This window comes from Panthera onca, chromosome F1 (assembly GCF_046562875.1).
Source record: "Panthera onca isolate mPanOnc1 chromosome F1, mPanOnc1 haplotype 2, whole genome shotgun sequence".
Classification (NCBI taxonomy): Eukaryota; Metazoa; Chordata; class Mammalia; order Carnivora; family Felidae; genus Panthera; species Panthera onca.
In genome coordinates this window covers 30,818,276-30,845,175 of record NC_138355.1, presented here as the reverse complement: position 1 = coordinate 30,845,175, position 26,900 = coordinate 30,818,276, and the positions used below count along the sequence as shown (strand labels likewise).

Below are 26,900 nucleotides of genomic sequence, written 5' to 3'. Positions count from 1 at the left end.
GATCTCACGGTTTGGTATTTCAAACCCCTGGTCGGGCTCTGTGCTAACAGCTCAGAGCCTGGAGCTTGCTTCTGATTCTGTGTCTGCCTCTCTCTCTCTCTGCCCCTCCCCCCATTGAGCCCCCCCCCCCCCCCCCCCCCCCCCCCCGTCTGTCTCAAAATAAACATTTAAAAGAAATTGAATCTCTTCCTCTTTTTCCCCATTTTTGACCATTCTATTCCTACCTGAGGAATGTTATTGATGCCTGTGACTCTCCTTCAGCTGGCCACTCCCAATGTCCCCTCATCTTCTGCCCCCTGCCAAATTCTCGTCTTTCTCTGGGTTCCACTCACCCTGGCAGGCCACCCTTTCAGGAGGATTCCTTCAATTTTAATTTCTTTTTTTTTTTTTAAGGAAAATACCTAATCTCTATTTTAAAATACTTATTTTTTTTAACCTTTATTTATTTTTTGAGAGACAGAAAGAGACAGAGAACGAGTGGGGGAGGGGCAGAGAGAGAGGGAGACACAGAATCTAAGCAGGCTCCAGGCTCCAAGCTGTGAGCAGAGCCCGACGCGGGGCTCCAACTCACAAACTGTGAGATCAAGACCTGAGCCAGAGTCGGACGCTCAACCAACTGAGCCACCCAGGCGCCCCTAAAATACTTATTTTTAAATGGTTAGTATAGTGACATGATTAAAAATTGTTAAAGTACAAAAGAGTACAACTGATAAATCTCCCTCTTACTCTTAGTCATCCGTTTCCTTCCACACAGACAGCCAGTGATAGCAGTGTCCTCTGTATCCGTGTAGAGATAATTTACACATGTACAAGCAAGTATTATATTTCTCTCCACCTTTCCTTAACTCGAATAGTAGAATACTATTTACGTGGGTTCTGACTTCAGGTTCAGTTATCTCTGACTCCTCTTTTGGAGCAGGAACACTCAACCTGGGCAGGCACCATTCTCTACCTGACTGCTGAGGCTGCTGTACCTTTTCAAGGCTGAATCCAGCCTCAGGCTACTCTGGCTTCCAGATTCTGGTGCACACATCAAGCTTTCCATGTTGTCTCCTCAAAGCCCTTCTCTCTAGCTTGAGGAAAGGAAGAAGCCACCTCTGCACCTCTCTGCCTATTCTCTCCAAAAATCTTCCTCTCAAATCCTGTGAATCTACAATCCCTTAATCCTTTTTCTCTTTAAGTTGATTTATTTATTTTGGGAGAGAGAGAGAGTACGAGCTGGGGAGGGGTGGGAGAGGTGGGGGGACAGAGGATCCGAAGCGGGCTCTGTGTCAATAGCAGAGAGCCATATTCGGGGCTTGAACTCATGAGCTGTAAGATCATGACCTGAGCAGAAGTTGGACGCTCAACTTACTGAGCCACCCAGAAGCCTCTCTCAATCCTTTCATATCACTGACCGGGTTGAAGGGTCTTGAGAGAGGGGCCCAAGAATTGCATTACTGGTATCATATTACTCCTTTGAAAATGTGCTTCTTGGACGCCTGTCTCATAATTTACTTGCTGCTATCAGTTTGTCTCAGGACCTCACGCAACAATTGCAATTTCATATTCATTATAGTCAAATATGGTAAAATGCTGCAAGAGCCAATCTGTAGGGTGTAAATAATAAGAGCTATGGCATGTCAAAAAGAAGAGAGGTTGGTGTGTTTGAGGTATTTGGGAGGTGAAGGAGAGGCAGGGGTCAGCTTGCAGTATGAGAGATGGAAATTGTGCATAGGCTGATATGAGGATAACATTGCTCCCCACACAGTGACAGAAACTTTTGGTGTTTTCTCTGTTACCCAGGAGGTAGCATGGGGGTGGAGAAGTATAAATAGGCTTTAGAGTAAGGGAGACCTCAAATCTTATGTTTGTCTTTTACTGATGGCATAATATTGGGCAAATTACTTAACTTTTCACAACGCATTTCCACTTTTAAAGATTTTATTTTTGGGGCGCCTGGGTGGCTCAGTCGGTTAAGCATCCGACTTCAGCTCAGGTCATGATCCCCCAGTCTGTGGGTTCGAGCCCCGCATCGGGCTCTGTGCTGACAGCTCAGAGCCTGGAGCCTGCTTCCGATTCTGTGTCTCCCTCTCTCTCTGCCCCTCCCCTGCTCATGCTCTGTCTCTCTCTGTCGCAAAAATAAAAACGTTAAAAAAAAATTTAAAGATTTTATTTTTAAGTAATCTCTACGTCTAAAGTGAGGTTCTAACTCACAACCTCGAGATAAAGAGCCCCACGCTCCACCCACTGAGCCAGTCAGGCGCCCTCTTCCCATTTCCTCTTTTTAAAAACGTGAGTATAATATTTAATAAGGTGGTTGTATAAATTCAGGAAAATAACATATGAAAAGCATCTATCCCACTGCTTTACACAGAAAGGATGAGGAAAATAACTTTTTCCTTATGTTGTTTTCTCACTACTTCTGGCACCACTGGGATACCCACATTTCCTGTTCTTCCCTCCGGTACAGCCTCCTGGAGACACAGTACAGATTTTACATATGTGCAGGACCATTTTTGCACATCCACATACGTCCTATTCAGGCACAGTTAACAGCCCTACAGAGAAGGAGCGGTTACTGACTTCTGCTTTTACTGATGAGATCTACCCAATAAGCAGTTACCCAGCACCTAAAATGTCCTAGTTACACCTAGCAGTTAGCAGTTATCCAGCACCTAAAATGAGCTAGGCCCTACTGGGGTACAGAGAGACAAGCGTCTTCAAGATACTTAAAGATGAGAAATAGTCTCTGGGTAAACAGTTGTGGGAGTTCAGAAGGTGCAGGAAAGTGATGGGCAGAGAGCTTGTGCGAAGTGAGCACCTAGCGGAAGGTGGCATTATTTGCAGAAGACATGTCATTTAAGCTAAGTCCTGACACACATTAGAATTCACCATTCGGAGACTGGGGAAAGAGGATAAAGATATTAGAAGATATGTTGATCACACAAAGTCTCTCAAAGCACAGTTCTACCAATGCCTATACCTAAACGGGAGGAAACTCCGTTTTCCTTGCTCTGGAGTCTCTAGCCATTGGACAGACTGCACGCTGAACACAATCGTTAACCCTCGCGAACAAAACGGCCAGTGACAGCAGTGGGTAACTGCAGCAGCCGCAGCGCTGCAATTGCTCTGAAACTGATTGGGGTAAAGAAGATTTACTTGGACGACAATTGGTGAAACATCGTAAACTCTGAGAAGCTGTAATTTCGACTTCTGAGCGCACCCTGGTCAAACCCCCAGCTTGCTTTTTGGCCCGGGGTGAAATGCGCAGCCAAAAGGCCCAATTAGCGTCCGAGGAAGGAGGGTGGGGGGTGGGGGTGGAGAGAGGTCTCCGCTGCGGATCTACTTTGGCTCCTCCCGAGTCCTGCAAGGCACAAACTCGCCACACTAAACATGGCGCTCTCGAGTGTCCTTTCTTCGTTCTCCCTCCCGCACCTTTCGGCCACACTCAACATGGCCCTAACCGAAGGTTGTATTCCTGTAGAACCGTGTCGGGACAGTTCTCGCGAGGTTTGCCTGGGCCCCGACTGCTCCCGCCCTGCCTCGCGCGACCGCCACTGCCACTGCCGCCGGCGCCGCTCCTCCTCCGTGTCAGTTGTTGGGCTGTAATGGCGACTGGGCCGCCGCTGCCGAAGTGACTCCCGGGCGGGGGAGCGGGGCCGGACCTGCGCCAGAGGGAACTGCAGAGAGCCGCAGCTCAGGGGGAGTCTTGCTGTGGGGGAGGGGAGGCAGCCTTTCTGCCTCTCCTTCCTTCTCTGCAGCCCGGCGGATCCCGGGAGCCGGTGCGAGGCGGGCACCCGGTGCGTCCCCGGAGCGGGGAGGCCAGGCCCGGCAGCCCTGGGGCCGGTCGGGGAGGCATCACTGCACCCTCCGCCAGGCCCCGCGGGATGCACCGTGGGAGCCGAGGGCGGAGGCGACACTCTCAGGTGAGCCGCGGGAGGACGTGGCTGGGACCGCGGACGCTCGCTTAGCTTCTGCTGCCTCTGTCCGCGGTCCCGGGTCCCCGGTGGCGGCGAGAGAGGCGGGGCGGGGCGCCGGGAGTCCTGGCCCAGCCTGGCGTCCCCCTCGGGGAACCTCCCCGTGTCCTGAGCCTTTGCGGGGAGGGCCATCCTGAGACCTGGATTTCAGGTCCCACCGGTGCCTGCCGAAGACGGATTTCCTTCCTTACCTGCTAGTGCTCTCCCTGCTCCCGCCCCTCCTCTCGTCTGCAAAAGATGTAAGATACCTCTCGCCTTTGGTCTCCGGAGAAGTGCTCCTCCTTCGCTTGCAGATCAGGCATATTTTAGGAAATTCCGGGCAACTGGCTCCAGTGGCAAGGATGACTGGTTTCTGTTCCTTTTTGGTGGGGATAAGCATTCTCAAGTATAGGAAAAACTTTGATCTTCTGCTCCAGTCTAGCAGCTGCTGAATGTAGTCTACCGATTTATTCACAAATGATTTAGTGGGAGATTTAAAAAGCTCTACGCTTTCAAAGTTGTCAGTATTTTTCCCCGCCCTCTTTTTAAATGTAACCCAACATGGTAAACAATACTTAACTGATGTCCCAAATACGGTTTGGAATTTCGCTGGATTTTTAGTTTTCAGATAGGAAGTTGCCCATAGGTATAAAATTTTAATGTGGTTTTAGTGTAGTAGCAAGTCTTTCATAAAAGAAAAAGATCCTTCATATAGGACAGGTTGTCAGGAGTAGTAATCAGTATCCATGCACTCCGCCTGGTTGTTTGATATTTTTGTTTTGATGGCGATCCTTGTTTTGAATTTGGGAAAGTCGTTAATGGTTATGTTGCCATGTTAACGATACCTCCTCCTCTTGCATTTAAAGGTTTTAAAGGAAAGGCTATGTTAGGCGGACCTAGCAACAGCCTGAAACGGTTTGTAGAAGCAATGATAAAATACTGAGAGCTGCTCTCCACTTTAAAATGTTTTTGGTTTAAAACACAGTTTTTAAACAAGGCCGTGTGCTGCCAGTAACATGAGATTTTGGGGGATTGGTTTTAGACCCATGGTAGAAGTTGCTTCAAACCCATGGTTGTGTAACATGAAATTAGTTTTGGTGTGCTAAATTGACCAACTCCATTCAGTGTAATAAAATAAATCTGAACCATTGGAGCGTCATTGCATTGAAGATGCTTTAATCAGAAAATAAACATCAAGCTAAAATACATTGTATGTGTGGATAAATACATGTATCTCATTTTTTCATAGTAGCAGGACTTGTGTTTGTGATGATGGTGACATCTAGTCAGTAAACAATTTCATACATATGTGAGATAATTTCCCTGATTCTCTGAGATATTTTGTTATGTAAGAGTGTTACTACTTAAACAACCAGCCTCCTGTGGGGGTAATCAATTTAGGAATTATGAAGTTTTGAATTTTTTCTTAGTGCTTTTTTTTGATTGCCAGTTTTTTGCCCCTTTTATAATACTTATGGACAGACGAAAGGAGATGGAGTCCTTATCTTACCAATTTTGTTATTTTTTAAATTGCTGTGTTATAGTGGCGGCAAAAAAGAAGCAACTTTAAAATAACTGACATCATTTTTCAGTGTATCACCACATACGTTATTTTATTTAATCTTCGTAGCAATGTGAGGTAGGTTTGACAAATATTTTTGTTTTGCAGTTGTGGAAATTGACACAAGGAAGTGTGATGAATGATGCTCTTATTCCTGAACAAGTGTTTTTTGTTTTTATTGAGGTATAATTGACACAACATTATATTAGTTTCAGGTGTACAACATAATGATTCATATGTTTGTATTGTGAAATGATCACAAGTCTAGTTAACATTGTAGAATTAGTTTTATTTTAAAATTGGATATTAATATAGATACTCTGGAACTTGGTTTTATAAAATCTAAAAAAAAATCTATTTTTGTTCCTTTTGAGATACCACTAACTCCTTAATGCTTAATGATTGTTGTTCTTTAAAAATAGTATTTTCAATAATTTTGTTAATTATGAACAAGTGATGAATTATTATAATGAATGGCTTTACCGCTGTATGTACTTTTTGCTTGAACAGTACTCCTAAGAAATTGTAGTTGATTTGTCATCTTTCATTTTGTTTGGATACTCATAGTTATGTCGTCTTTGAAATTCAAAGCATTTATAGTCTTGGTTATGATAAACCAATATTTGGGCCACATAGTAGCATAACTGAAAAGTAGTGACATCTTGGTGACTTTATTCTAGTACTGGTGATTTAAAAAGTTAACTTGTCATCTACACTTGTGATTGCTAGTTTTTGCAGTGCAGGAGAGGTTGTGAAATAATTTCTTTATTGACATTTTCTTCTCATGTCAAACAATTTCTAGTGTTGCAAATAGTCCAAAAAAACCCCACAAATAATCAAAAGATTGCATAGCGGGTTTTTTTTTTCTTTCTTCTGCACTAATAGCTTTTTGTTTATTGTTATCAGAAGTGTAACTTTACATTTACTAGTGGTTATTTTGGTTTGTTATTTGCCTTTCTTGTCTAGTCTGTAAGTTCCATGATGGCAGAGTTACTCTGTTAACTATTGTGCACCCGGTGCTTAGTACATAGTAAACCAGTCAATAAATATTAGTTGAATAAATTGACTTAAGAGTGGTCTTGGCATAATATTTAAAAAAACACAACACTGGTTCATGTTCCTAGGCACATATCAACTCATGTTAGAAATATACTCTAGAGATATGTTCAAGTTTGCTAGGTTGCAGGGAATTACAGCCTGGGATTAAAAAACCACTGAGAATAAGCCACAGGTGGATCCTGAAAACTTTATTGGCTATTTTAATGATTTGCCTAGGTCTTCTGGCAGTAGTTATTATAATTTAAAGAAAATAGAAGGTTTAAGGCCCTGGCCTAATTAGTACTATAATTATAGGCTTTTAATAACTTGAAGTCACTTCTTAATTACAGCATTGAGAGTTTTAAATCTGAAAGGCCAGGTAGTCCAATTCCCACGTTTTGTACATAAGTGAACAGTATCGTATAGGGGAAATATCTCACCCATAGGTGGTTTCATAACTGGATGAAGAATTCACTATACAGTCTACACCTCTTTAAAGTCAGATAATTATCAAATTAGAGGATGATTGTGAATCAACCTGGCGGTCTGTTCATTCTGCGTCAGAGTGAAAAACTCAAAATAGGCCTCTCCATGAATCAAAAATATTTGTTGACTTAAAAATGAACCTCAACCCTCCCCTCTGTCATTGGGACTATAAGTTGGTACAAGTAGGACAGTGTTCCGGAAGGAAATTTGGTATTATCTATCAAAATTAAAAGGGCGCATATTTGATAGAGTTACTTCATTTTTAGGGAGTTTATCTTACAGAAATTTTAACACAAAAGCATAAGAGTAAATCTATAGGGAGTTCATTTTAACATTATTACAAGTTAATGCCAATAGTATTAAAAAATTAAAAAATGTCAAGAATAGTCCTAAATGTAGAGGAATAGTTAAAATTATAGTGTACTTATGCTGTGAAGTGCTATGCACTTGTTAACAGGTTGAGGGATAGCTAGATTTACTTCATGAGAAGCAGCTGAGTGTATCATTGAGTGCAAGGACCATGCAACTAACTTTCTGGGTTCAAATCCCAAATGCATCATTTATTAGATGCAGCCATTAGCAAATTACTTAAACTCATCTGTAAACTGGATATAATTATAGTTTCTCACCTGACAGGGCTGTTGTGTGAATTAAATGAGTTACTATTTAGGCCTCAAGCAAGCACAGTAAGCACCACATAAATGTTTGAGTGTTTGCAATTACTATTATGTCCTGACATGGAAGAATAAGAATGTTCATGATATAATCCTGAGTGAAAGAAAAAAGTTGCATTACACTGTAGAATATGATTCAGTTTTGAAAAAACAAACACGGACAAAGAAATGTAGTTTGATTTTGTTATGATTTTGTATGTCCGTAGGAAAGGGTCTGTGAGGATATATGTTAAACTATCAGCTATGTTATCCCTGAGGGAGTGGATGACTTTCCTTTTTTTACTTTAGACACTTCTGTTTATTATAACTTCCACTTTTATAATTTTTGAAGCTTTTTTTCTAAAAAATATCAAAACAATTTCCTTTTATTATACAATCATATAAATGTATTTTTGAAAAAAAATTTTTTTAATGTTTATTTATTTTTTAAGAGAGACAGAGCATGAGCGGGGGCGGAGCAGAGACAGAGAGGGAGACAGAATCTGAAAAAGGCTCCAGGCTCTGAGCTGTCAGCACAGAGCCCAAAGTGGGGTTCGAACTCTGGAACAGTGAGATCATGACCTGAGCTGAAGTCAGACACCCAACGGACTGAGCCACCTAGGTGCCCCTAAATGTATTTTTGAATTTAGTTGTTTTTCAGAGATCTGTAGATTTCATCAACATGCTATCACATGATTAGATTCTGTTTCAAAACTTTTGTTGATGCAGTTAACCCTTAAGTGTTTTTATTTTATTTTTTTTATGTTTATTTATTTCTGAGACAGAGAGAGACAGAGCATGAGTAGGGGAGGGGCAGAGAGAGAGGGAGACACAGAATCAGAAGCAGGCTCCAGACTCTGAGCTGTCAGCACAGAGCCCGACGCGGGGCTTGAACTCACAAACCGTGAGATCATGACCTGAGCCGAAGTCGGTCGCTCAACCGACTGAGCCACCCAGGCACCCCAAGTGTTTTTATTTTCTACTAGCTTTGTGACCTTAAGTGTCATTTCTTAATTTGCAAAGTAAGCATACAGGCTAGATCAGTTGTTTCTTAAACCCAGGATTCCCAAACTGTGCTGTCAGGTACCTTTGAGGACTATAGTGAGCTCACACAGGCACTGTGGAATATTTAAAAATTTTTGAGGGAAACACGGTAATATTTCACAGCTGTGGGGTATCTGTGTGATATTTGACATCTGTGGGGCACTGCTCAAACTATTAGTTTCAGGTAGTGTCTGTGACATTGTGCTGTATTCCTTTTGATGACAGGAAGTCTTCAAAAAACTAGGTTTGGGGGCTACTGTGATAAAAAAAAAAGTACTGTGCAAAAATCCATATGAACGGTAAATGAAAGTGGCAGTGTCCAAAGTGTTTTCAAGGTTTGGGAAGTTGTGTGTAGTAGGTGCATTCATTCCATTAATAAGCAACTGTGGTTATTTAGTAATAAAATATTTCTTTCAATTTATATGTATTTTTCAAACTGCTACTAAGTTGTTAGGACATAAATACTTAATAGATTGTATGGATCTAATAAATTGAAATAGAAGGCATTTTTTGGTGCCTAGGGGGAACCTTGAAAAAAATTACTGAGACACTGAGAGTTCTGTGAAATGAAAAAGCTTGGGAACCTCTCAAACTCTTTTGACTAGGACACTTACAATAAGAAATTTATTTTTTCTTAGGGATATAATTTACATATATGTATAAATATAAATGAATTGTAAGTTCCACTAAATAATATCCTACTACTTTTAACACACGCTGTTATTTTTAATTCAGTCCCGTTTGATTTTATTAAAAGATGCTAGCTCCAATCTATCAGATTTTTTTTTTTTTTTTTTTGACCTACTAACGGGTTGTTAACTACAAATTTGAAGAGCATGAGGCTGGATGACCTCTAATTTCTAGCTTTAATGTGCTTTGTTTTCTGATTGGTTATAAATGAAATCGGACTACACTTATTCAATTGATGCATCTCTGAAAGTTTGTATAGATGCTACATTTCTGTATTGTGAATTATTTTTTTTTAAATTTATTTATTTTGAGAGAGAGAGAGAACCCGAGTGGGGGAGGAATAGAGAGAAAGAGAGAGAGAATCCCAAGTAGGCTCTGCACCATCAGTGCAGAGCCCAGTGTGGGGCTCGAACCCACACACTGAGATCATGACCTGAGCTGAAATTAAGAGTTGGATGCTTAACCAACTGAGCCACCCAGGTGCCCCTATAACAGTATTTTATTAAAGAATTTCTCTGTAGTTCCAGGCTTGTTTGGAATTATAAATGCATATATGTATGCATGTAACTATTATTTAGTTAGTTATTTTACATGTCAAAATAAATTACCTGCTTAGGAATGGTTAACCTCTTCATATTGTATGAGACTCCTGTATTTTTTTTTGCCTGTTTGCATGTAAGAATTGGATCCTGAGACTTATCAATGGGAGCATCCATCAGTCAGCAAGTAGGTCTGGAGCACCTAGTGTGTACTCTGCATGGACTAGGGATATATAGGGGCCTAAAACATCTCCACAGTTCCATGTAAGCGACAGATATGTAAATAATAGCACAAGGTGGTAAGAGGAATGGTAAAGTACTGTGGATCCACAAAGTGGGAGCAACTACACTGCCTTAAGGAGTCAATAAACGCTTCCAATGAAAGAAAAAGTAGTTGTCTTTCTTTCCTTTACAGCCTTAGCTTAAATTAGTAAGTTATTGAATATGGAAGGAAACTTTTCAAAATTGTTTGTTTTTTCTTGGTTTTTTTTCCTTCCTCAAAAAGTGACACGTGCCTCTGCTTTAACAAAATTCAAAAACATATTCATAGAAAAATCTGCTTTTACTCCTTGATCCTCACTCAGAGTTAACCAGGTTTAGCAGTTTCTTTGGTATCAGGGAAGGTTTTGTCATGAAAATTTCATACTTAGGCCAAAAAATAATCCTGACTCGCAAGCTGTAAAACACTTTTATAGGGATGTATTCCTTGAAATTAATTTGGAAGAATAAGTATTCAGGATAACTAGATGGTGGGTAAGCAAAGCTTAAGTTCCTATTCCTAGGGCTTTTTTTTTTTCTCCCCTCATTATTCCCAGTCTTGTTCGTGGTCTTCAGTTCTCCTTAAGTAAAAGATTAGGACCACCTCTAGTCAAGCTCTAGTTTAGCTCTTCATTTCTTATCATTGGGAGACATTATGTTCTTTGAGATCCTCACCCTGCCTCATATTCCAGGGGCCAAACTGGTACCAAATGTTAGTTTCTTCTGGATTTCATAGATTACAGTAGATCTGCCTTATATTTGTAAAAGTAGTTGTTGGGGTTTTAAAATTTTATTTATTTATATATTAATGTTTATTTTATTTTATTTTTTTTGAGAGAGAGAGAGAATGAGAATGAGTGGGGAAGGGGCAGAGAGCCAGAGACACAGAATCCACAGCAGGCTCCAGGCTCTGAGCTGTCAGCACAGAGCCCAACATGGGGCTTGAACTCACCAACAGTGAGATCATGACCTGAACTGAAGTTGGCTGCTCAACCGACTGAGCCACCCAGGCACCCCGGGTTTTGTATTTTAAATGTGAAAAGAGTTGAGGCTGAATCCGCAGGTCACTTGTGTTTGTGTATTATACTATATTATGGGGGTGTTGGTTATTCTGGAAGTTTACTTGGAACAGTGTAATGGGTCTGACCTAGAGCTGAAAAGTTTTCTCCTTTTTTTCTAGCCTAGTCCCTACTAAATTTGTCCATTTTATATTTAGACTAGATAGTATGACTATTGCAGTCTTGTTTTTTCTCATTCTTTCAGGCAGCCATGATTGTTACATAGGATCTGATAGAGATGAGAGAACTGAAATGTAGCAAAGGTATGGAAAATATTCTCTGTGAGAGCCAAAACAATATAATTTCATTTTATCCCTAGTGCCAGGCACATAGTGGGAGCCCAGTGAATAATGGAACCAAATCTATGTGACTGAATGAGAGCCCTGTCATTTGCTTCTAGAGGATACTTGAGAATTGGCCATTTAAAAATATCATCTTGTATCTTATTTGTGTATATACCGTAAATACAGATTAGCATTTCTCAAACTTTTTGGTGTCAAGAGCACTTCATGAGTTTTTAAAAACTTAAAGAGCTCTTGTTCATGTGGGCTACGTCTATTGATATTTACTGTATTAGAAGATTTAAATATATATATTAGTTTAAAACATTTTGTTTAACGTTTATTTATTTTTGAGAGCGAGAGAGAGAGAGAGAAAGACAGAGCGCAGGCAGGGGAGGGGCGGAGAGAGAGGGAGACACAGAATCCAAAGCAGGCTCCAGGCTCCAAGCTGTCAGCACAGAGCCAGACACGGGGCTTGAACCCACGAAGCGTGAGATCATGACCTGAGCCTAAGTCGGAGGCTTAACCGACTGAGCCACCGAGGCGCCCCTTAAAAAAAAAATTAATTCCAGTATAGTTAACATACAGTGTTACATTACTATCAGGTGTACAGTATAGTGAGTGATTCAGTACAATATAGTGAGTGTGCATTACTCAGTGTTCCTCATGGTAAGTGTACTCTTAATCCCCGTCACCTATTTCATCCATCCGTCTTTTTGTTCTCTATAGTTAAGGGTCTCTTTTTCTCTGTTTGTTTTGTTTCTTAAATTCCACATGTGAGTGAAATCTAATGGTATTTGTCTTTCTCTGATTTATTTGACTTAGCATTCTACTCTGTAGATCCATTCATGTTGTTGCAAATGACAAGATTTCATTCTTTTTTATGGCTGAGTAATATTCTATTATATATACATAAATATATATATGTACATATACACATACACACACACACACCGCCCTTCTTTATCCATTCATCTATCAGTGGACACTTGGGCTGCTTCCATAATTTGGCTATTGTACATAATACTGCAGTAAACATCGGAGTGCCTGTATCTTTTCAGATTAGTGTTTTCGTATTCTTTGGGTAAATAACCAGTAGTAGAATTACTGGATCATATGGTAGTTCTATTTTTAATGTTTGGAAGAACCTCCCTACTGTTTTCCACAGTGGCTGTACCAGTTTGCTTTCCCACCAACAGTACAACAAGGGTTCTTTTTTCTTCACATCCGTGCCAATACTTGTTTCTTATGTTTTTGATTTTAACCATTCTGACTGTGAGGTGACATCTCATTGTTTTGTTTTGCATTTTCCTGATGATGAGTCATGTTGAGCATCTTTTCATGTGTCTGTTGGCCATATGTGAGACTTCTTTGGAGAAATGTCTGATTCATGTCTTCTGCCCATTTTTTATTAAAATTTTTTTTTCAATGTTTTTTATTTATTTTTGGGACAGAGAGAGACAGAGCATGAACGGGGGAGGGGCAGAGAGAGAGGGAGACACAGAATCGGAAACAGGCTCCAGGCTCCGAGCCATCAGCCCAGAACCTGACGCGGGGCTTGAACTCACGGACCGCGAGATCGTGACCTGGCTGAAGTCGGACGCTTAACCGACTGCGCCACCCAGGCGCCCCTCTTCTGCCCATTTTTTAATTGATTATTTGTTTTTGTGTATGTGCTGAGTTGTAGAAGTTCTTTCTATATTTTGGATACTAACCCTTTATTGGATATGTCATTTGCAATATCTTCTCCCATTTAGTAGTTTATCTTTTAGTTTTGATGGTCATTTCCTTAGCTGCACAGACACTTTTTATTTTGGTTTAGTGCCAATAGTTTATTTTTGCTTTTGTTTCTCTTGCCTCAGAAGACGTATCTAGTAAAATGTTGCTTCAGTTGATGTCAGAGACATTACTGCTTGTGCTGTCTTGTATGATTTTATGGTTCAGGTCTCACATTTAAGTCTTTAATCCATTTTGAGTTTTTATTTTTGTGTATGTTGTAAGAGAGGTTCAATTTTATTTTTTTGCATGTAGCTGTCCAATTTTCCCAGTACCAGTTTTTGAAGAGACTGTCTTTTACCATTCTTCTTTGTTGAAGATTAATTGACCATGTAATTGTGGGTTTGGATCTAGGTTTTCTATTTTGTTCTATTGATCTATATGTTGGTTTTTGTGCCATTCCCATGCTGTTTTGATGACTACAGCTCGCTAGTATATCTAGAAATCTGGGATTGTGATACCTCTGTTCTGTTTTGTTCTTTTTTTTTCAAGATTGTTTTGGCTATTTGGGTTTTTTGGTTCTGGTTCTGTGAAAAATGTTCTTGGTATTTCGATAGGGATTGCATTAAATCTGTAGATTGCTTTGGGTAGTATGGACATTGTAACAATATTTGTTCTTCCAATCCATGAGCATGGAATATCTTTCCATTTGTTTGTGTCATCTTCAATCTCTTTCATCAGTGTTTTACGGTTTTTAGAAGACAGATCTTTCACCTCCTTGGTTAAGTTTATTCCTAGGTATTTTATTATATTTGGTGCAATTGTAAATGGAATTGTTTTCTTAATGTATCCTTCTGCTGCTTCATTATTAGTGCATAGGTGCAACAGATTTTTGCACATTGATTTTGTGTCTTGTGTCTTTGTGTCTTGGGACACATTACTGAATTCATTTATCAGTTGTAGTCATTTTTTGGTGGTCTTTGGGATTTTTTATATATAACATCATGTGATCTGCAAATAGTGGAAGTTTTACTTTTTCCTCACCAATTTGTGTGCCTTTTATTTCTTTTTCTTGTATGACTGCTATGGCTTGGACTTCCAGTACTTTGTGGAATAAAAGGGGTGAGAGTGGACCTCCTTGTTTTGTTACTGATCTTAAAGGAAGAGCTTTTGATTTTTCACCATTGAGTATGATGTTAGCTGTGGTTTTTTTTTTTTGTTTTTTTTTTTTATATGGCCTTTATTATGTTGAGGTATGTTCCTCTACACTTACTTTGTTGAGGGTTTTTATCACGAATGGATGTTGTACTTTGTCAAATGCTTTTTCTGCATCTCTTGAAATCATATGGTTTTATCTTTTGGTGATGTGATGTATCACGTTGATTAGTTTGTGAATATTAAATCACACTTGCATCCCAGGAATGCATCCCACTTGATACGGTGAATGATTTTTTTAATGTATTGTTGGATTCAGTTTGCCAATATTTTGTTGAGGCTTTTTGCATCTGTGTTCATCAGAAATATTGACCTGTAGTTCTCTTTTTTTGGTAATGTCTTTATCTGGTTTTGGTATCAGAGTAATGCTAGCTTCATAGAATGTATTTGGAAGCTTTCCTTCCTCTTCTTTTTCTATTAACTCTTCTTTAAATGTCTGGTAGAATTCTCCTGTGAATCCATCTGGTCCTGGACTTTTGTTTGTTGAGAGTGTTTGATTACTGATTCAGTTTCATTGCTAGTAATCAGTCTATTCAAATTTTTTGGTTCTTCCTGATTCAGTTTTGGGAAGTGATACAGTTCTAGGAATTTATTTCTTCTAGGTTGTCCAGTTTGTTGGTGTATAATTGTTCATACTGTTCTCTCATAATCCTTTATAGTTTTGTGGTGTTGGTTGTCATTTCTCCTGTTTCATTTGTGATTTTATTTGCTCGCTCACTCTCTCTGTCACTCTCTCTCATGAGTCTGGCTAAAGGTTTATCAGTTTTGTTGATTTTTTCAAAGAACTAGCTCCTGGGTTTATTGGTACGTTACATTGTGTTGTTGTTGTTGTTGTTGTTGTTGTTGTTGTTGTTGTTTTAGTTTTAGTTTTTATTTCATTTATTTCTGGTCTGTTCTTTTTTATTTCCTTCTTTCTATTGATTTTGGGTTTTGTTTGTTCTTTTTGTAGCTCATTTACATGTCAGGTTAGTTGTTTATTTGAAATTTTTCTCAACTTCTTGAAGCAGACCTGTATTGCTATAATCTTTCTTCTGAGAACAGCTTTTGCTGCATTCCAAAAATTTTAGACTGTTGTGTTTTCATTTTCATTTGTTTCTGTATTTTTTGATTTCCTCTTTGATTTCTTGGTTGACCCATTTATTTTTTAGTAGCATGTTATTTCACTTCCATGTATTTGTGTTTTTTCCAGATTTTTTCTTGCAGTTGATTTCTAGTTTCATAGCATTCTGGTTGGAAAACATGCATGACATGGAAGTTTTAAACATATTTATTAATTTATTTAAAATAACAATAAACCTGTATTAAAATAAATAACATTTTTAAGTGAAAAGTAACTGTATTTTCCAAAACACAAAAGCATTTAGTGAAAAGAATAACATTGTTTGACATTTTCAAATCTTTTTAATATCTAGCTTAATAGAAGACATCTGGATTCTCATATCTCCTTCTGCATTCAACCTGTTGTGATATCATATGTCATGTAGCCTTTGGGAGACTGCACTATATATACTCAAAAAAGAATGAAAGTGAAAAAGAGAATTAATATCTTAATATTATTATGGAAATAATTTTGATTTCAAAGACTCCCCCTGATAGGTAGACCCTCAGAGATCCCTGGACCACATTTGGAACTGGTGGTATAGATTATAAATTTAGAGTAGAATAGGACCTTAGAGGTCATGTAGTTTTAATCACCTCTTGTGGATATTTCTGGCTTATGCATCTGGACTGAGATAGGGAATACCTCAAGGTTGTGTTTTTGGGAATAATCATGAGTTGACTTTTGGAGATGTTGAGTTTGATGTGCCTTTGAGGTTTCTGAATAAGCAGTTGGATATATGGGTTAGCATAGCAGAGATAAGATCGGGACTAGACTTTTGGCAGTCATTGGCATATACGTACATGGTATTTGAAGCCTTGGACATGGTGACATTGCCCAGAGCATAATGTTAGAAAAGAGCCAATGTTCAAACCCTCTTGAACCTCTAGATTTAAAAGAGAAGGGCTAGCTAGCAGAGGATACTAAGAAAGAACTAGAGAGGAAGTGGAAAATCAGAGTGTGGTATATGGAAGCCAAAGGAAATGAGTGTTTCAAGAGAGTAGTCAACTGTGATAAATGCTGCCAAGAGGCCAAGCATGATGAGGACTTTTTATTTGAAAATGCACAGCAAATTGAGAGATCTTTGGTGATTTTAATGAGCGCTGTTGGGGAGAATTGGAGGGTGCGAAGCACCTAGGAATTGCTTGAAGAGTGAGTGTATTCAATTAACTTTTATGAGAAGTTTGTAAAGGAAAAAGAGCAGTAGTAGAGGAGGGTGCTGGGTTGAGAGACTTTTGTGTTTGTTTTAAGTAAGAAGACTTGATTGAGTATAAGTGCTGATAGGAACAATCTTGGAGAGAGGAGGACGCTAGAGATACACATGAGGGAAAATGTAATTGATGGTTGAAGTTTCTTGTAAGAACCTGGAGGTGGGGAGATCTTAAAACAGATGTATTCTTGTGGCTCCTTTCCCCTAAAAGTTACTTTTTGTGTTCTTTTTCTATTCCCCCCTCTTTATGAATTCTTAGCCTGTACAGTAAGTGGGGAAGTTAAATGGTAAATATAATTCTTTAAAATTTCTTGGCTATTGTTAGTTTTCTTTGAGCCTTGCGCCTCTCTTATGAAATGAGTATTTGGGTGATACTTTAAAGTGTGGATCCCTTGTTTGCTATCAAGTAATTTATTTTAAGTTGCATGCTTACTTGAGATAAGGTGCTTCTGCCTTTTATATGTATCGTACTTTTTTTTAAAAGATGGTTCTCCATAGAGTTCTTTTTAAAGTTTTTATTTATTTATTTTGAGAGAGAGAAAGGGAGAGTACGAGCACGTGCGAGAGAGTGCGCAAGTGGGGGAGGGGCAGAGAGAGACATGGGGCTCAAACTCTCGAACTGAACTGAACTGGAACTGAACCGTGAGATCGTGATCTGAAGTCAAGAGTTGGGGTGCTCAACCCACTGAGACACCCAGGTACCCCTTTATATGTATCATCTTAACCAGATACTTTTATATTATTTTCATAGCTTTAATGAAGTTTTATTTCTGTTTTCTGTTGGCAAGTTAGAGTCATCCTTAGCTAACTTTTGGAGGCTTTTTATATTTTATGTGATGTAAATAGAACCATGTCAAATATAGTTTCTTTTTTAGTCCTCATGATATTTGACTTTAGTCTGAACAAAGTAGTATTCATTTATGCTTTGACTTTTGCATGAAACAACTTGTTTCTCTAAAAGATGCCAGTTAAACTCACTATAAAATGGACACTAGAATGAAACTCTTGAGTCACTTAAATGAGTAATAAAAGTATTCTTTTTTTTTAATTTTATTTTTTATTTTTTAAAAATTTACATCCAAATTAGTTAGCATATAGTGCAACAATGATTTCAGGAGTAGATTCCTTTGTGCCCCTTACCCATTTAGCCCATCTCCCCTCCCACAACCCCTCCCGTAACCCTCAGTTTGATCTCCATATTTATGAGTCTCTTCTGTCTTGTCCCCCATGTTCATCTGTTTTGTCTCTTAAAGTCCTCAAATGAGTGAAGTCATGATTTTTGTCTTTCTCTGACTGACTAATTTCACTTAGCATAATACCCTCCAGTTCCATCCATGTAGTTGCAAATGGCAAGATTTCATTCTTTTTGATTGCCAAGTAATACTCCATTGTGTATATGTGTGTGTGTGTGTGTGTGTGTGTGTGTGTGTGTGTGTGTGTATACATATATGTATATACCACATCTTCTTTATCCATTCATCCATCGATGGACATTTGGGCTCTTTCCATACTTTGGCTATTGTTGATAGTGCTGCTCTAAACATGGGAGTGCATGTGTCCCTTTGAAATAGCACACCTGTATCCCATGGATAAATGCCTAGTAGTGCAATTGCTGGGTTGTAGGGTAGTTCTATTTTTAGTTTTTTGAGGAACCTCCATACTGTTTTCCAGATTGGCTGCACCAGCTTGCATTCCCAGTAATAAAAGTATTCTTAAAGTTTTCTGAAAAGTGCAATAGAGTGGTATAGATTCTATGTTATTGGTTTCTCAAAACTGTGGTCATGGAGAGGAGTGGCCAATAATTGATCCTTTAAAAACAAATCGTGTTGGGGCGCCTGGGTGGCTCAGTCGGTTAAGCGTCCGACTTCGGCTCAGGTCATGATCTTGCGGTCCGTGAGTTCGAGCCCCGCGTCGGGCTCTGGGCTGACGGCTCAGAGCCTGGAGCCTGCTTCGGATTCTGTGTCTCCCTCTCTCCCTGACCCTCCCCCGTTCATGCTCTGTCTCTCTCTGTCTCAAAAATAAATAAACTTAAAAAAAAAAATTAAAAAAAAAAATTAAAAAAAAAACAAATCGTGTTGAAGACCTCACATGATCTTGTTCCTTTTCTTCTTCAGATTTATTTCTTGACATTTGTCCTTTTCAACACATGGGGCTTTTTGGTTTCTTAAACTGTGTCATGTCTTTTTTGTCTCAGGGCTGTTCCATGTACTGTTCTTACTGCCTGGAAAGCTCTTCCGTGCTGCCCTATATTCATCCTTTAGGTCTTAGATTTAATGACACTTTCCTCTTCACTTCCCAGATTAGATGAATTTCTTTCTGTTATATGCTTCTGTGGCATTTCTATTTTTCCCCTTAATTATTTTCATCTCATTTGTAATCTTTATGAATATCAACTTTCTGAGTAAATCTTTAGATTTCTTTAATTGGTGAGTATGTTCCTTCTCACTGCTGTCTCCCCACTGCTTAGCACTTTTCATTTCTACTACATACATAGCACTCAGCAAACAATAAATGAGTGGAGGACATGGGTCAATTTGAGGAAAAGGTCTTTCTTCAGTGTGGAAGAGCACAGTCTGATGCAACACCAGAGAGTTTGCTGAAACCTCTTACCTGTGTAGAAGAGAGGGTGGAATAAAACGTTTCATCCATAGACATTTGTGAGCAAGCCCTGTCCTTTGGTGTGAGTTTGATAAGAGTCAAGACATATTGGTTCAATGAGTATTCTCTAAAGAAGTTAAAGTGCATTGAAGTTTATGGAGCAGAAATTCCATTAGAGGTGGGAATTGAGGATAGAATTGAGGTGGGAAAGCCAAGTGCCTTGTGATGAAATTTTGAGAGAGTATGGGGGATTATGTTATGGATGGTAGCTGAGTTTGAATATTATGAGAGGCATTATGTGAATGGCCTGTTAGAGGCTTTCAGAGGTTTGAGAGAGAGAGAGGGCTCTAGATTTAATTTTCAGATCTGTCACTGAATGACCTTGGACTATTTCCATAGCCTGTCTGATACTGTTTCTTCATCAGTGAAATGGATATATGAATAGTTTTTCCATACTTTAAAAACTTTATTTATATAAAAAAACTCATTCATTTGTAAAAGCATTAACAAGAGAGAAAGAAAAACAGAAAAGGTATGGAGCAGAAGACCTGCCCCTTAGTAGTGTTCAGTGGGGAGGTGGGATTTTTCGTTCTCTGGGATTGAATGCTTAAGTGTTTTTATAAACAAGAGTGAAAAAAAATAAAATAAATGTCCCCCAAAGCCCATGTCTGTTCTATTATGCATACCGTACTGAGAAAAAGAACACCAGGAAGAGAACAGAAGAGGACAAGAGAAACCCGAGTGGAGCCAGGTTCAGATGGGGGCAATTTCCCCTGCGCAGTATGTTCCTACGGTCACAAAGAAGAAAAGGCTCCTTTTTGCTAGGAGTGGGAAGAAATGGGAGGGGAGAAAAAGGGTAAATAAGGGATCTTAATACATAGGGGAAAGGAAAGGGTTATGCGTTGTGTACTTTTCTCCTCAGCATAGCCTGAGTATATAAGAAGAGAGTATATAAGGGGAGAGAGAAGGATACAGATTTCCAGCTGCATTGAACAGAGCTTTTAGATTAAGGGGAGGAGTAAAAGGCAAATAAGGAAAAGGATTGTGGGTTGTGATGGAGACTTAGTTCTTGGCCCACATAGAAGGAACACAGAAAATGGTAGCTACAATTATTAACTATTAACTGCCTTCATGGTCACCCCCATAGAGGTCTGTAATTTTAGCTTCTGGTTTAAAGGTATTTTTTTGTTCTTAAGTGTTCTGGATCTTCGCAAGAGAGATGGTCTCAGGTGGTTGGGGAATAGGATTAGTTCTCTCCACTGATGCTCATCTTTATGGAAATCAACAGTGGTTTTGGAGGCTTCGGGCTTCAAAGAGTAGAACTGAAAATAGTCTTTAGAGCTGTAGTTCTCAAAGCTGACATGGTATTGGGATTCCTGTGGACCTTTAAAAATACAGATTTTTGGCCTCTTCACAGACCCACTGATTCAGAAGCTCTTGGGGGTGGAGCCTCAGCATCTCAGTTTTTAATATGTCATTCAGGTGATTCTCCTCCTAGAGCTGCTTGAGAAAGCAGGTTCAGGAGACAGGAACTCTGCAGCTGCTTGGAGGAGGGCGTTATGTGGCTGCTCTGAAACTCTCTTGCAGCAGGAATGATTGGGAATGTATGTATGGATTATTTGGGAGAGAGTTATCTTTAAAAAAAAATTTTTTTTAATGTTTATTTATTTTTGAGAGAGACAGAGCATGAATAGGGGAGGGGCAGAGAGAGAAGGAGACACAGAATCCGAAGCAGGCTCCAGGCTCCAAGCTGTCAGCCCAGAGCCCGATGCAGGGCTCGAACCTACGAGCCCTGAGATCATAACCTGAGCCGAAGTTGGATGCTTGACTGACTGAGCCACCCAGGTGCTTTTTGGGTTTTGAGAGAAATTTTATTATGTTGTAGGTTTATTCATGGAGGTAATACCTTTTTTAGATATAGAAAATTAGCCATAAACATGTATGATATAAATATGAACAGTAGATATAAAAATAGGGAAACTAAAAATAAGGGAGGAGAGGAAGTCAGATATGTGATTAATACAGAAAACAGAAGAGGGAAAAATATCATAGAAAATGGGAGGTAAATAGGGAAAAAAAGGAAAATATAATATTTGAAGAGATTATAACAAATTTGTTTTTTAGGGAATGAATATAAATGTTTCTTTAATTTTAAGCGGACTTTCTTAAGTAAGAATGTACTAGTGAATGAAAGAACCAGAGATGATAACAAAGTATCAGGAAACCCGCCTTCGCCTTTCAGCTCACTTTAGCCTGTAGGGTTTTAGAAGAAGGAATGGTATGGTATGGGTTTTAGGAGAAAGAATGCATTGTTTACTGATGGACTTAATTGAATAAGATCTAGGATAGTGTGCCTAGATCTAATTCCAGTTATTTCAATTTTTACCTTAGGATTCTGGCTTCTTACTGTCTGTTAGAGACTCTTGGCAGCTTGGAATCTTTGTTACTGGGTTTCACTGGAAGTCAGGTAGAGTTAAGGTCTCTTGAGGATGGCACTCCGCGATATCACCATACTTCCAAAATCAGGGAACTTGATTGCTAACAGTGTAATTCTCAACAGGACAGATTTGTTTGTCAGGTTGTAGCCTGGGAGTTAGTGGTACATCTCTGTTAATTACCACAAATAATCTGTTCAGATGGGGCCACCCCATTCCCCTCTGAGAAACACTCAGACTTTATATGAGGTTGAAGCCGTATTTCTAGTAGTTAATCTTTGCTCTGGGTGAGTAGCTGGGAGAAATGTCTTCTCTTTCTGAGTAGTTTCTGCTGTTCACTGACTCTAGATGGTAATGTTTTACTGCTCCACTTTACCTGCTCATTACATTATGTCCAGAGTGAATAAATGAACCTCCAGGGCAGTTTATACATAGTTCTTGAACTTTTTTTTTGAACTATACAAAACTTTCTGAACTTTTTTTTTTTTTTTTTTTGGCCTAATCATAGCAAGGCTTTTACTTAAGCAAGTAAATACAGAGGATAAGCATTATCTTTTGCTCCAGCCATCTGATTCATTGCACATTAATGATGGTATGCTTTTATCAAATGACTCCCATTATTTCCATGGCATCATACATTTAGTTTATTATATGGTCACCTGTAGCCCTCTTCTTTACACTGTTATCAGCAAGGTCAATTATGCTTTTTGTGTATGTGGTTTGTAGTTTATTTTACCAGTTATTCTTATAGGCTACTTGCAAAATAGTATATGAATTTCACTCCCTTGTTCTCTCTTTTGTTCCCAGCTTACTAGCCTAGTGATATATTTTAATTGTGTTCCTCTTTCTTCCTTAAGTGTTTTCCAGCCTGGCTTTTTAAACCATCTCTTCTGCTTCTGTGATCATGTTTATTGTTACTGCTATTGATTTACCCCCCCTCCCTTCCCTGTTTGTCCTTTCACTGGCAGCCTTGCCTTTGATCCCTCTATTATTTTCTGTTTAAGTTGAGATCATAACAGCTTTCAACATTGCCATTTGCTTTTTTGTTCATGGACGGTCTCTGTTGATAGGAAGGTAAATAAGAAGACGTAGTCCTTAAAATCCATACAACCTTGTGGAGAGACTGATACACATGCTATTTGTAACTTTATTATATAATTTAGCACATTGTATACTATTTGTTTATATGTGTGCCTTCACTAGATTATGAGCATTAAGTGCTTAAGGAATGTTCATTGAATGAATGAATGAATGAATGAATGAATGAAGTGTGTGTGTGTGTGTGTCTGTGTGTGTGTGTGCGCGCAATGATAAGGGCTCTAACAAGTTAACAGAGTGCTATTGCGGAAATAGATGAAGTAGTAATAGTTCTGTTAAGGAACAGTTGGGGAAAGATTTGTACTAGATGACATTAACGTTGGACTTGAAGGATATTACTGCCCCCAAAAATTTAGGAAATAAGATGTGGAGGTAAAGAAATTTCTGGATGTTTAGAGAATGCATTCTAGATATGACTTTTTGACAGGAACAGTTGGTATACAGTGAAGATAGCAAAGAGGCTAAGACTATAAATTAAGTTTATCATGCTAAGGAATCTGGAATTTTATCCCATAGGTGATAGTCATTGAAGAGCTTTAGAAGCAGAGTTGCTAGGTTCTTTTTTTAGAAAGATAATTGTGGTTGCAGTATAGAGAATAGGTTAGGAACAGAATAATTTAGGAAGCTTTTACCATAATTTGGGCTAAAGATAATTCTCTGAACAGAGGCAAGGGGAAGAGAGAGAGAGGGAGAGAGAAGTTAGAAATATCTTAAGTTTTTTCAACAGCTTTATGGAGGCATATTTTATATATCATAACAGAAATGTCTTAAAAGATAGTATTGACTTGGTAACTCAGTAAATGATGGTGAAGGAGAGGCAGAAATGTCAAAGATTAACTGGATGCATGACAACCCCATTCGCTATGAGAAAAAGAAGAAACTATTTTGAAGATCAACAATAATGAATTTGGTTCTGAACTTGATAAATTTGAAATTCAGTGGGATTTGGAGGTGGCCTGTCTAATAGACTGAAAACTTGGGTCTAGAGTTCAGACAAGGACCTAGGACAGAAATATGACATTTAGGAAGTGGTTGAAACTATGAAAATGTGTGAGATTGCCTGGGAAGAAGGAGCTAGGAAAGAAGAGACTTACGAATGGAACCTTTTGAAATGTTACCATTGATGAATTGGGCAAAAGTAGAGAAGCCATCAGTTAAGGGGAAAAAAAAATCAAGAAGATAAGGAAAATAGGACAGATGTGTTTTACTGATTCCAAGAGTAGTGACTATTTCAAGATGAAAGCTTAAAAACCCAATGTGATAGTGTTATAATACCTTACTGGAAAATTGTGTTATACAGATTATATACATACACATATATACGTATATACTTAGTTTTAATTATTTTTCCTGTTTTATCTTCATAAAAACTAACTTGTGGGTCAGGAAAAAATGATTTTTTAGACTTTAGAAAGTATGGACTTTTTAGTCGAAGGATTGTTTATAAGAAAATGAATTTGAAGAACAAAGCCTAAATTTTATCAATGGATTGAAAAAAGTGTTTTCTGGTGACCAGAGATAAAGGCTCTCTCAAAAGAATTGTCATAGAAATTGTCATTGAAATTTTCTGTATTTTCTCTCTCTCTCTTGAGTGTTTATTTATTTTTGTAAGAGTGACAGAGCACAAGTGGGGGAGGGGCAGAGAGAGAGGGAGACACAGAATCCGAAGCAGGCTCCAGGCTCCAAGCTGTCAGCACAGAACCCGACATGGGGCTCAAACTGACGAACTGTGTGAGATCATGACCTGAGCTGAATTCGGAAGCTTAACCGACTGAGCACTCCTCTTTTTTTAAGCAATATATGTAACATATTTTATCTATAATAACTTCTCCTAATAACCTAAGCACTAAATAATCATATCAAGCTATATAAACATTAGTTTATAGAAATATGAAGAGGAAACAAAAAGTTACAGTACATTTTTACTTACCTTAATTCTTAATTCTTGACAGATTAAGTAGGCAAAAGAGAATACACAAGTGTTCAGTAAATAATTCCAAAATTTCCATATGGCTGTAGAATAAAGCCATGTTCATTGAACTGAGAAGGTTAGTTTCATTACTGCCCAATAAATCATCTTGAATAAGTTTGATCTGTTTGACTTGGTAACCTTAAAATAATTGGAAAAGGCATTTTGTGGATTGAGATTTATACTTTAAAGATAGTAAGAGTTTTGATAGATTAGATTCTCTCCTTTCTATGAAGGTTTTTTTCATTGTGCTTTTTCCTCATTTTTTTCTATCTTTATAAAAAAATGGTGATATCTTACATATATATTCTTACAGAAAGAACAGACCTACTTAAATAGATTCATTAATAACATCCACTTACTGGTATGGGATAACCAGGGATTTTGAAGGGTGGATTATTGAAAAACTGACATTCATGAGACTAGACATATAGAACTGAATTAAAACTGTAATTATAAACTTCAACTAGGCATGTTATCTGAAAATACTTTTTGATGTATAATATACATTGAAAAAGAATGTAAGTACACACAGCTTGATGGAAATCCTTTAAACAGAATACGTGCGTGTAATCAGCACCCATATCAATAAACAATATTATCAGTACCTCAAAAGCTGTTCCTTGCTCTAGTTCCAGTCATCACCCCTGCCCAAACCTACATAACCACTGTCTTTTTAACACCATAGAAGTTTGATACTTTAAAAAATTTTTTTTAATGTTTTATTTATTCTTGAGAGAGAGAGAGAGCATGAGCAGGGAAGGAGCAGAGAGAGAGAGGGACACAAAATTCGAAGCAGGCTCCAGGCTCTGAGCTGCCAGCACAGAGCCTGATGCAGGGCTCAAACTCACAAGCTGCGAGATGATGACCTGAGCTGAAGTCAGACGCTCAACCGACTGAGCCACCCAGGCTCTCCCCACCCCTTTAAAAAAATTTTTTATAAAGTTTGATACTTTATAAAATGGAATTATACAACATGTACTCTTGTTTCTGGCATTCTTCACTTAACATGTTTGTGATGTTCAACTATCTTGTTATATGTTGTTGTAATTAGTTCATTCTCATTGTTAAATGGTGAATATACTAGCATTTCTTTACAAGATGAAATTTTACATAAATGTCACACTCGAAACATTGAGTCCTTTGCATTTGAAGATGAGTAACTCTTACGAAGGTTTTTATTTGGGAGTAGATTTAAATGCTTTTCATTTTATTTATCTACCTTGTCCCAGCCTATCAGCATTAGCCCTTAAACATAGAGATTATGGACATAAATGCAGTTTTGATTATTTATCTATTCTTCCTTCTCATTGGAAAATGGATGATCACTGTGTATTTAAGCATTTATTTTAGTTTTAAAGAAAAGAGAAGTCTGCCCAAAGAAAACTTTTGTCACATTGTTGACATATTATTTACTAATATAGAATAACTCATGTTTGTTATTTTATTTTATTAAAACTTTTTAAAATGTTTTTATTTATTTTTGAGAGACAGAGACAGAGCATGAGTGGGGAGGGGCAGAGAGAGAGGAAGACACAGAAGCCGAAGCAGGCTCCAGGCTCTGAGCTGTCAGCACAGAGCCCGACCCGGGGCTAGAACCCAAGAACCATGAGATCATGACCTGAGCCTAAGTCGGACACTAACCGACTGAGCCATGCAGTTGGTTAAGTATCTTTATGAGAAGGAAATTATCTTTATGAGAAGGAAAGTAAAGTGAGTTAATGTTTTGAACTACATTGGCATCTCTGATGGGAGTTTTTATGGTTGGAAAAATTTTAAACTACTTGCATATGTGTTAATTTTAGTTTCTCTATCTGTTTTCTATTTTTAGTTTTATTATTTTATTTTATTATTATTTTCTAATGTGTTATTTATTTTTGAGAGAGAGACAGAGCGCAAGCAGGGGATGGGCAGAGAGAAAGGGAAACACAGAATCCAAAGCAGGCTGCAGGCTCTGAGCTGTTAGCACAGAGGCCAATGTAGGGTTTGAACCCAAGAACCATGAGATCATGGC

General features: G+C 38.5%; 1 protein-coding gene across 3 annotated transcripts in view; it reads left to right on the top strand.

The window, feature by feature from the left end:
- The first annotated feature begins 3,321 nt into the window (after window positions 1-3,321).
- The window catches only part of CEP350 (centrosomal protein 350), a 155,877-nt gene continuing 132,298 nt past the window's right edge, over window positions 3,322-26,900 (top strand). For 2 of the 3 annotated variants that reach the window (XM_078440525.2, XM_078440524.2), the window contains exon 1: window positions 3,322-3,908. The gene's annotated coding sequence lies outside the window, so the exon portion shown is untranslated. The remainder of the gene's footprint in view (window positions 3,909-26,900) is intronic. The other variant, XM_078440526.2, reaches the window with a different exon arrangement.